A 14,530-nucleotide genomic window follows, 5' to 3' on the forward strand; every position below is an offset into this window, starting at 1 on the left:
TGGAGCAACCCTAGCTTGCGGCCATAGCACTACGCTCCATAGCCACGTCCGATGAGTATGTGTTTTTAATCACGTTTCCATATAGTGTACCTGCATATGCAGTTTGTAATTTCCTCTTGTTTCTTGCCTTCTCACTTTCTCTCTGTTACCCTCTGAGTCTTTCTCTCTCCTTTTGGTTTTAATGATTATAAAATCCACAATGCATCTATCTCCATTCCACATGGCTCTCGTGTCACTTGTACTATCATGTGGTGTCAACATATGTGTATAGTCATGAATTTTAATTGTCACTTTTAAGCCCTGATGAAGTTCAGTCTTGTCTGGACGAAACGTGTTGGCATAGTCTGAATAAAGGATTTCAAACACTAAGCAACTTTGTCCATTTACATCTTTTGAAGAAACATTCCAGGGGTGCACCTCTCCACTCTCAGCCATTCCTTGATATGCCTTGCAGTTTGCACCCAACAACGGCAGGTGCAGGAGTTGTTTGTGCACACGTCAAAAGACTCTTTAAACAAACAATTACAAAAAGGAACACAGCAGTATTGTGCAGCCTTATAAGTCCGCTGTTGGTTTGTTCTGCGATCTTATTGAATCTAACCTCACGGCACCCAGAGAGGTTGAGAAGGAAGCAAACCTTTGGATCAGCACTAGGGTCTACAACAACAGTGTTTGGACATGACCCCAAGAAATGTGGTTCAGGCCCCCCTCAGCAGAAGGGGTATGGGGGTTCTGGACAAAACAGAGAAGTTCTCAAACAGGCCCAAAAGAGTTTGGAGGGAAAGGATTCCCATAACCCTTCTGTGCCCAAAGGGGGAGGTTCTAACGGGAGGATGCCCAGGGTGTCATTTCTACCATCTAAATGTTTTGACTGTAATCACTAAGGGCGCAGGCGGGAGACTCTGCCTGTCCCAGGAAATCACCCACAAGTAAACACACCACAGAGCCTTGTTGAGGGAAGGGGGTTGTCCACCGGAGAGGGGAGAGTAGAGCATGTCCTAGTGTCCCTTCAGTGGGAGGTGGACCCAGGCGGTAAGCTGGTAGTCCCTGACAGTGGGAGTTGTCACTTTACCAGGTCACACAGAATGGAATCCCTGTCACTGCTCTGATGAAACCTGCCAGCCATTATGGGGGAAAAAGCTGGTTTCCACAGAGCAGCATCTTTATTTGTATTATAAATGTACTCCTCTGGTGGATTCAGACTTAAAGAGCTAAAGATAGAAAGTAAAATCTTGGACCAGGATGAACTTGGTTAAGGTATCTGGCATGCGCTCCATCGAAGTCTGCATGAAATTGCTCCTAGTTCCTATTCTACCACAACCCTTGACTATCACTGGCATTGTGTGCTTCGTGGCACTATTTCTACTTAAAACTGGAAAAATTCATATCTCCGGTTCCCCCTACTAGATGTTTGTTATTTGATTACATTTGATTCTATTTTTCTTATTTGTTTTGGGACTTTTGTTGTTTTGCATTTCAACTTTATTGCTATTTAAGTACTGCACACATACTTTACACATTGACTCAAAGTTAAGCCGGTCTGCTCTGTGCCAAAGCTACCAGGGGTTGAACTCAGGTTTACTTATTGACTTTAGTGGTTCACTCTGAGAGGACTGAGATTATTACTTGAGGTGGGTACTTACCTACCTACACTAATAACCCACATTTCTTACACACAGAACACCATCCTCTTTAGTTCAGACTCAAATATATGGAACTTCCTCCCAAAGTAAGAAGTAATATCACACACATATTTTTAAGAAAGGCTGAGAATCTTTCCCTTAATGGATTGTAATAATACTCTCAAGAGTTGCATTTCCAAGTTAAGTATGTAGTTTAACTCAAACAACCCCATCTGCTTATTCAAGCCAGGCAAATGAATACCATATACTATATTGAGGTGTTATCCTGCAGTGCGATATGTAGCTTTTCTTTATTCCAATGTTTGATCCTCAGTACAAGGCCCTGGCCCAGTATCCTGCTACTTCTCAATCACAGACCAGACAAAACATATTTGTATATATGTTAGCTATTCGCTTGTCTACATATTGTATACAGAGCCATCAAATTTCTCTCTACCCATTGTCTCAATGTAGCTCTAAATTTTCTTCTGTAAACCTGATAATAAAAACAAGCATTTTCAATGCAACAGGTCTCGCATTTACACGAGTTTGAGCTATTGACATGGCAAGTAATGCCTTTTATTTACTTGTTGATTTTTAAAACATAAATAAAATGCAGTTATTTACAATGCCAATAGCTTAAACTCTCACAAATGCGAGACCTATTGCATTGCAAATGCTTGTTCCTCATATGTCATTGAGTGGACTGCAGACAAACGGGAGATAAGCACTTTCACCTCCCCCTTTGACATAACCCACGTATCGGGACTGTGCCAGCAGCTTCCAGTATGTGAATAGATGGGTGTATCCCAGTGCATTAAACCAACCAAGGCACAGGTTTGGTCTACCCCCCACCCCTTCCGCCACCTGCTAAACATCCCCACCCCCTCTTCCCCAGAGTTGCCCCCCTCTGTCTCGTGTTCTGTCACTTAGCTTGTATAAATCGGAGTGGGGTTAATAAAACTCTACATTTAAGATGCAGAAATGTGCCCCGTTTCATCCAGGTCCCCTGCTCTGGGGTTCCAAGAGTAGCTCCACGAGGAGATTTCACGCCACATAAACGATGTGTTCACTACGTGTGCCCACGCACTTCAAGCAGATATTCTGCCGCCGAAGTGCGGAACATGTCAGCAGGCTCTCCCATCCCTTAGGAGAATCATAAAAGACATTCCTAAAGTGAACATGGCCTTAGTAAACTGTAGGTCGTTAAGAAAGCATAGGGTCGAAATACACGATCTATTAATTGCAGAAAACCTGGACGTCCTTTACCTCACTGAAACATGGATGGACGAGGAATCGTCTCCAGAGGCACTTGAGGCCACTCCTCCTGGGTACTGTCTACTTCGCCTTGACAGACACAACCAAAGAGGGGGGGGGGCTCGCCCTCATGTACAAAGCTGAGCTTGAATGCACTCTAGTGAAGGCTATCTTACCTAATAGTGAAAGTGGCCTATTCACTATTACTATAGGACCGAGAGATGTTATTCATGGGCTGCTGGTGTACAGGCCACCGGGGGCGGCGGGACAGTTTGGCAATCAGCTTCTAGAGTGTGTCACGCAAGCGGCTCTCCGCTATAAAAAAATTATTATTCTAGGAGACCTTAATCTCCATTTTAATGATATGACGTGCAGGGAAGCACAGGATGTGACTGCCGCTTTAACATCTTTAGGCCTCAATCTTAAATCTATTGCCCCTTCTCATCAACATGGTAACCTTCTTGACCCCATTTTCGCAAACTGGGAGGGTATTAATGTATCCACTCCGGTGAGAATAATCTGGTCAGACCACTTTATCATCCCGTTTACAATAGATAAAACTCTTTCAGTTGATTTATCTTCAAAACCTCCATCCGAGAAACGTAGAAAATGGAATAAATTTAATCCAGAAGGTTTTAGATGTGTACTTCAAAAAAATCTCCCTTCCCAAAGTAACTCCCTGGAGGAAGCCTGGAATAAATACGAAGCATGGGTGACTGCTGCACTTGATGAGATAGCCCCTTGGACCACTCATCCACCTGCTAGGCACTCGAAAACTGCCCTGTGGTTCTCAGTTACACTCAAACTGGCCAGGTCGAGATGTAAAAACCTAGAGCGCAAATGGAGAGCACAGTATAACTCTGAAGACAAACTGCATTATAAAAGGGAACTCAACACTTATAAAAAATTGTTGAGAACAGAAAAAAGCAGCTATCTTAAAAACAGAATCGATTCAGCCAAGAATCAAACTAGAGAACTATTCACCATCTATAGAGAGCTTACAGTTCCTACCAGGCTGAATGCGCAAGACACCAACTCAGAAGAGCTGTGCGACTCCATAGCAGACTTCTTCATACATAAAATTGACAAAATTCACGCTACCTTTCCAAAGAATGCTACCCAACCGTCGAACCATGTAGAAAGCGACAACACCTCTACAGATATCCCCTGTCTCTCTTCTTTTGTTACACCTGAAAAATATGATCTAGTAAGCATTGCCAATAGCATTCAATCTGGCTCACCCAGCGATGTCTGTCCTCCTGCTCGCTTTAAAGGACTACTGGAGACTACAATAATAGATCAGATCAGTCTCATGGTGTCACTCTCCTTCCAGGAATGTCAGGTACTAGACGTGTGGAAGACTGCCCAGGTTATCCCTCTAAAAAAAAAAACCAACATTCACATTACCCAGTTTCAGAATCTCCGCCCCATCTCGCTTCTCCCTTTCTGTGCTAAAATCGTAGAGAAGGTGACGAATAAACATCTCATGAGCTACCTGGAACAACACTCTCTCCTGCATTCCACTCAATCAGGTTTTAGAGCGGGTCACTCCACAGAATCAGCCCTTCTTTTTTCCACCGAAGGCTTGAGGAGAATAGTGGATGAGGGAGAGACAGCAGCGTTGGTTTTATTAGACCTTAGTGCAGCTTTTGACACCGTGCTGCTCTCAACGCTGCTGTCTCGACTGGCGGACATTGGAGTGAAGGGACAAGCCCTGGCTTGGGTGGAGTCTTTCCTGACTAACAGGAGTTTTCAAATGCACTGCCCCCCCTTTAAATCCTCGCGCAGAAATGTAGGCCATGGGGTTCCTCAGGGCTCGAGCTTGAGCCCTACTCTATTTAACATTTATATGGCACCCCTGGCCCGCATAGTCGAGAGTTTTGGGGTAGGCATTGTTAGCTACGCCGACGACACCCAACTGCTGCTTAAACTCACTCCAGAGTGCAGAGAAGAGGCCAGTAATTTCTCGAGTTGCCTTACATCGGTAGCAGCTTGGATGGACCATAACTGCCTTCGCCTTAATGGCGACAAAACTGAGCTGCTGGTTGTAGGGAAATCAGTTTCTGCATGGTCACACTTGTGGTGGCCCAAAGAACTGGGTAGTCCACCCAGTCCGGTGGAATCGGTGCGCAATCTGGGCATCACTATGGACTCTGATCTCTCCTACAAAACCCACGTGAATAAAGTAACAACCAAGTGCTTTGGCATATTGAAGGTCCTTCGTAAAATTCTGGACCGCTTACCTATAAACTCGAGAAAGACCATTGTCCACGCCTTGGTAACCCCCACCTTGATTTTGGAAATGTTCTGTTGCTAGGTTTGAGCCAAAAAGGATTACATCAACTTCAATGTGCACAGAATGCCGCTGCTCGCCTAGTTCTCAAACTTCCCCGCAAAGCATCGGGTAAATCTGCCTTATTCAAACTTCACTGGCTCCCGATAAAAGAGCGTATCAAATTTAAGTCCCTTTGTTACGCTCATCGCATAGCTCAAGGCAAAGGCCCAGCCTATCTTCAAAATCTACTGACGATACACCGCCCTACTAGAGATCTTAGATCTGCTGGCAGAATGATTTTGAAACTTCCGAAAATTACTAAAGCCAGAATGGGCGGACGCTCATTTAGATTTTTAGCGGCTAAATACTGGAACGAGCTCCCGCTTGGTCTCCGGATGGAGCCTTCCGAGAGTATGTTTCGAAGAAAGCTCAAAACTCTTCTCTTCCCTCAGGCCTAATCTTTGTGCCTCTTTTGTTTTTGTTGCCTTTCCCAGCTCTGTCCTCTTAGCTTTCTGTGTAGTGTCTAGCGCGGGGACACTCTGTTTTTGGGTAACCAGGCGCTTAATAAATGGTTTTAATAAATAATAATAATAAAACATTCCATTATTATTTTAAAATATGATACACTGGAGCCTTAGGCACACTTTGAAAAGAGGATTGTAAAAATGCACCCGAGATGTAACATTTAATGTGATATTTTACCAGAACTGGGTGTCTGGTAACTTATCTTTGGGCAAGTCCATAACTAGAATGTCCCAGGACACACATTCATGTCTGTGCCATTTCTTGTACCCCGCGCTTGTTTAACTTGTCATATAGTATATGTATTGTGCTGACTTGTGGTTTTTCTTCACATGGTGGTGGGTGACGTCTATTGTTTTTACGCTTTAGTGACTGGATTTTTGTGGATCGGCCGCATCAACCCTCCCTCAAGCTCGACCTCTGTTGAATCTCTTCGGCCACAAATCGCTGAGAGACAGGGACGAAAGTGGTCTCTTATTATTGGACAAAGTTGACACAAGCCTGATTTTCCCTCACCAAGTCATGCTCAAATGGGACGACCATTTCTAGGTCTGCATATATTCCCTCTAAATAATTTCCTGCCCATTTAGTGGCTATGTGCACCCCTTTACTTCCGCTTCTATTGAGGCACCCCCTCCTACGCCCCCATATAATAGAATAGATATTAATGGGACACCATGACTAACTCGTGACTGTGGGGGTCATAACAGAGGGTCTTCTTTGTTTTGTTTATTTATTTGGGAGTTTCTATATATGGCGCTAGCTCAATCCTACCCCCCCCCCCCCCCGCCACCAGTCTAGGAATGGAACTCGCCATGCAGTGCACGAGGGAAGAAGGACGAGTCGGAGCAGTCCATGCCCAAGGAGGGAGGCGAAAGGAGGAAGCAGTAAAGCAAAAGTTGCAAACATACATTCCCAACTGATGTCTTCGTTTACTATCGGATCACAATTTGTTTATAACTTATTACATGATGTTGAGACAATATGGTCAAGGTTTTCACCTTTTGGAAGCTAGGCAAACCCTTATCGTTCTCTTCAGGGCCCGCTCAACAAACTTCAGTTTGGGAGATGTTTAAAACTCTTTTGTTAAAGTAAATTTCGCTCATGTTAGTTTACTCTCATGTTCATTCAGATAACATTTTTCCGCGCAGTGCACTCTTTTGGGTAACAGCTGAGCTTTGTAAAATAAAAGAACATAACATAGATTACACAGCAAAAATGTTTCTAGTTAAGTTATACACTCTCGAACTGTGTTTGTGTAGGTCTCATGAGGTTTATCTAACATGCACTGCACAACAATCAAGTGCATTGCAGATGAGCGGCAGTGAGCCATATGTCTTCAGTTATCGCGCCCCTGTCTGGGCACGATAATTGAAGACAAATGGGATTTGGTGCGCATAACAGACACCAATAGGCCACGGGCGGAGCAACGCAACCGCCTATGGCCTACTGCGTGTTCTGTTACAAAAAAACACGCAGTCCAAGCCCAATCACAGAAGACCATAGGAAAAAGACACACAAGCGTGTTCAATTCCAGGGATCATTTCTGAACCCCGGCCAAAAGGACTCTCGCCTCCGCAAGCACTGCTGCGCAGTGCAAAGCAGGTCGCGAGACCTAAAAATCAAGAAGTGGAAGGAACCCCCAGATTAAGATCAACTGCTAAACCTCTATGTGGTACAACCCCTACAGACCTTTACCCAATTTAAGTAATGTCGACACATTCAGAGACTTTTTTTTTTACAGTAGCTTGCATCAAACAAAAGACGCACAGAAGACCACAATCAAGGAAAATAAAGACAACAAAGACAAATCCACAAGGAAGAAAGAAGACAAATACAATAGAGAAAGAATGAAGAAGTCACTAAATAAAAAAAAACAGAAAAGCAACTAATCACGGTGTACAATCTATTAAATAGATAAGTTAAGAAATGTAGAAAACAAGCATTTACAATGCAACGTTCTCGGCATTGCAAAAGTTAGAGCTATTAGCAATGTAAATGACAACATTTTTATTTATGTGTTGGTTTTGAAAACCGATAAATAAATGGCATTGTCATTTACAATGCCAATAGCTTAATCTCTCGCAAATGCCACACACAAAGACACAGACCCACACACACACACACAGAGCCATCCCCCCCACACACACACACCCACACCCACACACACAGACACACCCACACACACATTGAAAATGCAATAGGTCTCGCCTTTGATTAAGTTAAAGCCATTTACTTCGCTAATGGTATTGTATAGCAAAAAAATGGCTTTAACTTAATCAACGGCGAGACCTATTGCATTTTTACATGCTTGTTTTCCTCTGTCACTTTAGCCCAAGCCTCCCAAGAGAGGGTTGTCTCTGCACACAGTAAATGCGAATAGCAAATGAAGTAAGAAAATAAATGTACTAGTGCGAAAGCGAAACAGTTCATGTGCACATCATATGGCAAGAACACAAATCCCATCACACCTGGGATCACTGTACATTGTGGGAATTTTGCTGAGACTGCCCTTCCCCCTCCCCGTGTTGATTTTGTGTTCTTGTATTTAGTTCCAAGTGTTCCTACAGGCAACTCAAGTGAGCCGCTGGCTTTAGGAAGGTGAGAGCTGGCAGCTGGTGATGGCACTCTTATTTCCTCAGATGTGAGATTCTGATCAAATTATTTGACTGACAGGTGCTTTGAATTGCCAATAAGTAAATAAACGTGTATGGCACTAGCTAGTACCCTCCCTTTGACTTTCACCCCCTTTCAATTGCCCTAAGGGCCTCACAGCAGTGTCTGATCTCTACACCTCCTGTGTAAATGCTCCGGTTACTATAAAATGAACGCCATAAAGCGCTCCACTGCTGTTTGCAGTTAGGTGTGTGCTACCCAAAGATCTAAAACCCCACAATTCAGTAAAATGATGCTCCCACAGACACACACCTCGGTTCGGTCCCGCCCTTATTGGAGCCCCCTGTGCTCCGGACGCTGTCGGGGATCACTGTACACTGGTCCCCTTTGCCTCGGGGTAGGACACCATGTGCTCGAATACGAAGGAGAAACCTCGCACCAGAAAAGCTGAATAAATCTGAAAGGAACCGGTACAGAAGACCAGGCAGGTGCAGTGGGCAGGTGTGGTGGGAAAAGCAAACATTGCAGTCAAAGATAAAACATAAGGAGACAAGGCAAGGTGTTTAGGTGGGAAAAAAAGATGAAAGAAGGAACAAAAACGGTCAAGCAGTCAAGAGTGAAAAAGGTATTTAGTAGCTGATGCCGGGCAGACAATTACAACAGTTCTGTTAAGGGATACAGTGAAAAAAAGGAAATAAGTTGTGAATCATTAGCATAGAAGTTGTACGAAAAAGTAACAGCCAAGAGAAAAGACACGTTTATCTATCTATTTATTTATAAAGTATTATATAGCGCAAACTTGATCCCGAAGGATAAATGAGCACTTTACAGTTAGAGGGAGAGGAAGGAAAAAGATCACAACAAGACTAAAATGGTGAAACAATATGCATAGAAACATATGGTGCAAACAGGACAGATCCTATCTAATTAAGGATTAACGCAAAGTGGGCTAGTCAATGATAAGATGATATCAAGGGAGTGAAGATACATTATGATGTAAGGGGGCGAATACAATTTGAACAAACATAATTATTAGCCAATGCTGTAGTATTTACAGAGCGATTGGGGTCCATCGTGTTAAGGTAAAAACGTATTCATGAGGAATCTTTTTGCTTCCACTTTGAAGGCAACCTTGGAGGAGATTCTACGAATTTCCAGTGGAAGAGAGTTCCAATTTTTGGTGCAGCGCCAGAGAAGGCTCATTGGCATGTTCTCTTTTTGCGGAAGATCTGAAAGGTGCGCCTAGGACAAATCTCTGAGTTACACCACAGATAAGAAGGAGAGAAAGAGAGCAGTGGACAGTGAGATATAAACAGAACGAAGTACCGTAGGAAAAAGACGCAAGGAGTGGAAATGGAATGAAAAATGGAGTGAAAAGTGGACAGTCCACTGGGCCAAAAGCTGAAGAAAAATCAAGTGAGGTAATTAAATTGGAAAGTTTATTGTACCTGAAACACTGAAGATGGTTAGGTTGAGTTTGGGCTGGACTGTTCCCCTAGGGAGCAAGGTCAAGACTGATTTGCATATGGCTGGGTCCAAACTGGGTGGGATGGTGGCCAAAAACCGATGGATTAAACCCAGATCGGTGACTGAGTGAATGTTTGACTTATTCTGCATTCCATCCATCATCTGTTCTTTTTGTTTTTGTCGCACTAAGTGGAAAGGGAATGCCCAGACATCTCTCCCATGCTCGCTTACCTACTAATTTAAGTTAGCTTGGCTGATGAGTGGAAACACCCCGAAACTGGTCCCAGGATGCTTGTTTTTGGTCCAGGGAGGACCTGGCATTGCAGTTTGGGCTGGGCTATTCCCATGGGTAGCAAGGTGGAGACTAAATTGCACATGGTTGGTTCCACACTGGAATGGATGGGTCCAAACTGGCAGGGTCCAAACTGGAATGGCATGGCATGGCATGCAAGAATTCGATGTATTTGACCCAGATCTGTGACTGGGGGGTAAATGCTTCATTTGTTCAGCGTTCCGTCCATTGTCTATTCTTGATGCAGCTCCCAGAATGGGAATACTAAAAGGATACAAGTCATCCACTCAAAAGGATGGTAAAGAAACTATGCTAGGGAGGGTAAAAATCAAAAAGTAGGAAGTAAGCAATTGAATATAAGCAAGCAAATAGGATTATCATGCAAGCCAATCAATGGTAAATAATGGGCTGTTCCAAAGCCCAGACTAGGTTTTGGTGTTGTCCACAAAACATGTTTTCGAGATGAGCTCTACACAGGAAGACAAAGATATTTGCCAACTATTACACAGTTGTTCAAGTGGGAAATATGGAATTCAGCTGCAAGACTCACCTGACTTAAGTTTTGAACTCAGTCATTAGATCACATCTCTCTGCTGTCCCACTATGCTCAAATTCTTTTACATGGTTATGTGAAAAGAAGAAACAATTTATCAAGTGCTTGAATGATAGAATGGAGTGGAATTACACAATTCATTCAGCAGTCAATTCTGAGGACACATCTCCAACCACAGTGTTATGTTAAAAAAAGTTAAAGTAATCAATGTTCTATCTTGTATCATTAAAATCTCAGACTGGGTCCCACAAATGGATATCACACATATGAAAGTGATGAAATACCAAACGATCCTTGAGACTTTGTGTGATCCAGGTTTACCTTTTAAAAATACGGTAACCTTTTGGATGGCATCCTTTACATCGCCCTGCCAAGCAAATGGCAATGTGATGCAGGTGATCCCGATCAAAAAACAAGAGGTTAATCCTGTGAGGCTACTATTGTGAATAAACCCCAAATGTACCCTTGACAGATGTGTCAGCTGTAATTCATATGTTAGATCCCTAACTATACCAACCCACCCATCAATTCATCTGAAATAGGTAAAAACACATAGTATTTCAATGGGTGCAGGTAGCAAAAGGATGACATGTTGTGCTATATAAAAGAAAGGTACAGTCAAAAATGAAAAAGTAAATGCTGATTCTCTCAGCGGCACACCTACTTATAAAGTGGGGGTTCCTGTGTCCAGGGGGTATTGATGTCAGGTGTGGATGTGTTCCATTGGGGGGAGGAGGGGGGTGGGGTGAAAGGATGTCAAGTAAGGAACATCGCGCTTCCCATGCTAGGTATGGGACTCTGGAGGTTGTGGACCAGGTCATGGCTCTAGGTTTGGGGCTATGGTGTTTTGGATTCGGGCAGAATTAAACCTTATTGAGATTTCCCAACTGATGACGAAGATAAGGGATGATTTGGTGGTGTAAGCTGCCATCACAAAGTGTGAGGGATGTTTTGTGGTTGGGGCCATAGGACATACAGCTAGATACCACAGTGTTTGGGGTGGATGTGTGGATGCATAACTGGGTATGGAACAGTTTAGGCAGGCATGATTGAGTAAAAATACTTTGGTCTTTAGAGGTGTGCAACTTGACACAGAGGTTTTGCTGTGGCAGGATGTAGGTGGCAGGATACTAGGTAATGCCTTCCGTGAAAAGGGTGCACGCCGGTTGTTTAGGTTTGCTGCTGTGGGTGAGGACAAGCACTAACTCTTTTGAATTCAGAATGACCTGGGTGTTTTAAAACGTCAACAAATTAGGATGCATAATAAAATCAGCGACTGTTTACTTGCAACACCCCAATTTAAAACATATGTATCTTAGGTACATATTAAGTTTAGGGGCATACTACTAAGTTTACATATTTTAAAATTGTGAATAAAATGAAAATTAATAAATGAGCTTTAAGAAAGTGCCACCGAAACTCGGAAACAAAGAAAAAAATAAAATAGCAAATTTATGCTAGAATATTCTGAGAATAAACTTGAGTCTCCATAGAGCTTCTAAAGAGATGCGGGAAATAAGAAATCAGGGCATATATTAAGGTGTCCAGAGTGATCTGTGTTTCAAGGAGCTGTAAAGGAGACTGCAGCGTATTTGAGAGATGTTAGCTTAAAGCAGTTTCGAACAGTGCTGTCAGGGTGTTGTCTGAAGGTACATAACAGAGGAACTGCCAAACCACTGTAGCCCACGCCAAAGACCAGCTGCATGGGGGGAAAAGCAAAGATTTCAAACAGCCAGATGCAGCCTCATTACCACCATATAACCTCTTAGGGTATTACTTGGAGGCTTAAATTAGCCTACAAACAAACAGGATTAAACTCCTTACTAAGAGCCACGGGTCTTAGTGAAACCCTGCCGGATCATTCAAAACTACATTCAACACTACATACAACATGCGCTCTACAAGAGACGGCATGACAACAAGCGTGTGGGGCCTTATTGCCGTACTGTCCTTCTAAAGGAAAGCACAACCCAACATGTATTTTCCCCAGAAAAATGACGACGAACAAGTGCAAGCAGGGAGTGGGAGCTTGAGGAAGTTCATTGGCGACCACGTCACACTGAACAGAATGTATGACTTAGAAAACTAAAAAATACAACAGCGAATTCACAATAGAATAAGAACGACAGCGAATACTTAACCAATACACATAAAAGTGATAAACAACAAGCCTCTATGAGTAACCAAAGACAGCTGGCAAGATGGAGCACCGTGGCAGCTGACAGGAGCAAAGGATGGAAGGAAGAGACGAGAGCACTGCGTCTGCAGCGTCAAAGAGCCGCGTGCTGCGCTTTGTGAATGGACGCGATTGAGGGATGAATGAAGCGAGGTGACGGTGCGATGACGGACTTCTCTGCCCACACATACACACAGACCTCCCCAGCTGCCGCATCCGCACCGCCGAGCCAGGTGCCCCAGGCGCGCTGCCCCGCAGAGCTCTACAGTTCAGATCCTGACCTCGAAGGACGGTCACTCCTAGGTGAAGAAGCGACGCGTCTGCTCCTCAGGAGTCAGGACGGCGAGGGCTACCGCACTCCCCTGCATCAATCTGCAGCTAGTTTAATCGGCCTCTGCATCATTCGGGGGCGCCGACGCTCGTCCCCAACTCCGCCGGGTTATCGAGGCAAAAAGAAAAACGAAACTTAAGGAGCTCGCGCGCGACCAAATCCTAAAGCGCGCATCGTAATCCGACTCTGCCATGCTGTTTGAATGCTGTGCATGGTGCGCGTGGCCAGCTCCTGTCCCAAATCCTTGTCGGCTTTTGCCGGCTGAACTGATCACAATAGTTCTCTGCGAGAACGTGCTTCGCGCGTTTCTAGCCGAGAACCAAAAACTACTCAAAAGGCTTACCCTTGTACATTCTGAACGCATGAAATTTTTTAGGTCGAGCCTAGAGCAGCGCATGCGCTGTTTGCTCGACTTTTAGTAAGGGGGTTTTCAAAGTGCCACCCCACGCTTTGGCTGGCCTAGCGGTTGCATTTACCTGAGCTTGCACGTGCAAAGCCGCCATCTGTCTTTCACGGGTCATTAAGCGTGTAGACGCTGCAGCGGCTTTCACTTTCGCAGCCGCGCGCCCACTCGCTCAGCCCTGTCCAGTACCTATTTGAAAATGATCTCAGTGCACAGGCGCTGGTGTGGGGCTACTTTCTAGTGGTAGTTAACACCTGATTGACTTTGTGATTTAGTATGCCCTGTACTCTTAATGAGAGAACGAATATATCTCCACCTCTTTTTGGACCCATTTCAGCGTCAAAATTTCAGCTGATGAGTCACACAAAGTGTTCTCTGTTCAACGTGGATTTTAGTGCATGTTGCAAAATAGACGTAATTCTGGGAGAAAGGTTGTTTGGGTTCTAACATGTCATTTCCAATTTTGGAATTGTTTTTAAGGTAGACATTTAGAAAACTATAAACCAAAATAAACTGTCCACTACTAAGAACATTATGGAGGTTACCGGCTTGTGGTTCGATTTGTAAGCAATGTTTGAATTCATATCTAACACTATGTATAAAAAAATCTCACTCCTATAGATGAATCTTTCACAGAGATTTAAGGGCAACGTACTTTGCCCATGCGTGCCAGCCTTTGGCAAATGTATTATTTGTCTTTAAACGCTACTCGCTTTAGATTTATTTATGTGCAGAATTACGAACATACTGGGCAACATAATACAAATTAATATTATAGCTTTTAATATGCCTCCGCATGTACGTGGGTTGAGAGAAAGCAGGGATTTCTTAAGACTTTATTCAGAATTTATGGCAAGTAGAGCAATTTATACTTGTAAATTGTGGGAGAGGTGTGGCGCCAGGGCGACTGACGCTGGAATCTGGGGATCAGAGTTCGATCCCCGGCTCCGGCAGCAGGTTAGCCCAGCACCATGTGACTCTGGGCAATAGCTTGCTTAAACTTCCCGACGGCCCCC

Source organism: Lissotriton helveticus, chromosome 12, assembly GCF_964261635.1.
Source record: "Lissotriton helveticus chromosome 12, aLisHel1.1, whole genome shotgun sequence".
Lineage (NCBI taxonomy): Eukaryota > Metazoa > Chordata > Amphibia > Caudata > Salamandridae > Lissotriton > Lissotriton helveticus.